We start from the raw sequence: 2,475 nt of genomic DNA, 5'->3' as shown, positions 1-2,475 counted from the left end.
GAAGTGGCTGTTCGGTTAGGGTTAGGGGAAGTGGGGGGAGAGGGTAAGGGAGTGGGGGCGCGGCCGGTTGGGCCAGGTGGGCCGGCCTGAGGAGGTGGGCTGCCTGGTCCAGTGGGTGGGGGGTTCTCTCCTCTTTTTTTTTTGTTTTGGTTTTGCATTTTCTTTTCTTTTATCTATTTACTTTTCTGTTTTTAAATCATGTTAAGTTATTTAGGCATTTTATAAAAATGTGTTTACTACACCATAATTACCCTTGTAATATTCAGCACCGCCCGAATATTTTTGTTTCAACTTTTGAAAACTTTTGTTGTTTGACCTACTTTGAATTTAAATATTGAAACGGTTTCGAATCATCGCGAGGTTAGCAACAGTAACCGAGGTGACGTGGCAGGATTAGCATGGGATTACTGTAGCATGATTTTCCGGGCGTCACAGGTAAATAATTACAGGGAACCACAAACTAGTGAGCTCCAGGCCCAAGTAGTACCCATACACATGGATGTATTAGTATCGCAGAGAACATTTGCACGCAAGAGATCAGATTATTTTTGTAGAGAAATGCAAGACTAGTTAATGGAAGAAGTCGTTTCTACAGAAAAATATACATGCTCGGCAGTACTGATGTTGTAGATATATTGAATCAATAATATAAAAGTTTCACTGTTGATGTTATACGGACAAAGATTCATGGCTGACTGGTGGCCCAGTAGTTAAGATAGTGAATCGATACCATTAAAGTATTAGTGTTGATGTTGTACAGATTAATAACAGATTCCACACACAAATATATAAAAGGTTCAGAGCAATTCCACACTACTTCATTACACTCTAGCCAAACGAGACATCTTTCTGAACTTATCTACACCTGAGCTTCTGTACATAGGCTACACAATCAACTTGCCATGTAATATAAACATATAAAGTTCAAGTCAGATTTGATATTATGTAGCTATGCAGCTAAAGAGCAGCTGCAATAACAAATGTTCAGGATATAAAATGTTAATCCTTCCAACAGGCAGTATATTCCAAGGTACTGATATTATGTGGACACTAAAATTTTAAAATACTAATTCTTCAAACGAGAAGTATATGTCAAGGACCGGACTACAAAGCCAAATTCATCATGATAGCAGAGGTAAACATTACAGGGGAAACACAAACTAGTGAGCTATAGGCCCAATGAACTACACATACACGTGGATGTATTATTATCTCACAGAGTACATTTGCACGCAAGAGATAATCTTTTTTTATAAAAATGCAAGACTGTAGTTAATGGAAGGCAAGTCATTTACCCAATGCCAGCAAGTGTTGCGTTACAAAGATTTCAGATTTCTACGTACAAAAATGCAAGCTCGGCAGTGTGCACCGTGAAAACTGTATGCTGCTGCTACATTTAACTATGCGCAGAACTCAACCCATAAATTATTACTTGAGCACTAATTGTTATTTTTATTTGAAAATATTCTAATATGTTGAGCACAGTCACGCACCCATATCCAGTCATCCACACTAGCTACGCAATATCAACAATATCAACAAATCCACACAGCGGAAGCACCAACGCAAGAGATGACTGGTACTTGGGCAGCAAGCATGTATCAGCAACAAATCTATAGAGAGGAAGAGGGAGGGAGCGAGCAGGGGAAGAACAACCTGGGGGCGAGAAGCTCGCCATGGAGTGGCTAGGCGGCGAGGTCAGGGAAGAAAATCTCCCAACCTCCGTCCGGCCATGGTATTGAGTGCCTCACCTGCGACCAACCAAAGCAGTAGGAAAACACATCAGCCATGGAGATCCATCCAGAGATTTAGGGGTGGGATTGGGAACCGAGAGGCAGTACCGTCCGGGGTTAGCGCCATGGACCACACGGAAAAGGAAGGGGAGGCCAACCTTGGCGCAGAACAAGCGAAGAAGGAGCCGACCTCTGGCGCTGCTCGGCGGATCTGGAAGAAGCGCCGCCAAATCGAGAAGCGCCTCGGCCTGCTCGTTCTGGGGGCCGCCTAGTTTAAGGAGAGAAGGTGAGAGCAGGGGATGGGGGAGAGGGTGGGGGCGGTGGCAGTTAGGGAGAGGGGCACCGAGGTTGCCAGTGGTGGCGGCGGATGAGGGAGAGGGAGATGGATAGGATTGAATTGGGGGATGGAGGATTGAGAAGAAGATGAGGAGCAGCGATGGTGGAGGCGGTCAACCACCGTTGGGCCATGTGCCTGCCGTGCGATCTGAGGGAGTGGATGGTTGTGATGCGCGATCCGCGAGAAGGGCGGACTGACCAATAAGGATTCAGCATACGCATCACATCGGATACATGCCACATCAGCATCAGCCATCGGTGACGGTCCGGCTTAGGTCCACATGGTCTGTCCATGACAGTTTCCATGACAGTCTTTCATTGTCCGTCATAATGAGGCATCATTTCAGTGGTCATTTGCATCTTGTTGATCCGTGAAGATTTCTGTGACGACCAGGAGGGGCCGGCG

General features: G+C 45.5%; 1 long non-coding RNA gene across 2 annotated transcripts in view; it reads right to left on the bottom strand.

Moving 5' to 3' along the window:
• The window catches only part of LOC119287922, a 29,618-nt gene extending 27,448 nt beyond the window's left edge, over positions 1–2,170 (bottom strand). For both annotated transcript variants that reach the window (XR_005141015.1, XR_005141016.1), the window contains exons 1-2: positions 1,842–2,170; positions 1,657–1,751 (exon numbers count right to left, since the gene is read on the bottom strand). This is a non-coding gene — a long non-coding RNA (uncharacterized LOC119287922). The remainder of the gene's footprint in view (positions 1–1,656; positions 1,752–1,841) is intronic.
• Between the last annotated feature and the right edge of the window lie 305 nt (positions 2,171–2,475).

Source organism: Triticum dicoccoides, chromosome 4A (genome assembly GCF_002162155.2).
Source record: "Triticum dicoccoides isolate Atlit2015 ecotype Zavitan chromosome 4A, WEW_v2.0, whole genome shotgun sequence".
NCBI lineage: Eukaryota > Viridiplantae > Streptophyta > Magnoliopsida > Poales > Poaceae > Triticum > Triticum dicoccoides.
The sequence above is the reverse complement of the archived record's forward strand: the minus strand, read 5'-3'. Positions and strand labels throughout refer to the sequence as shown.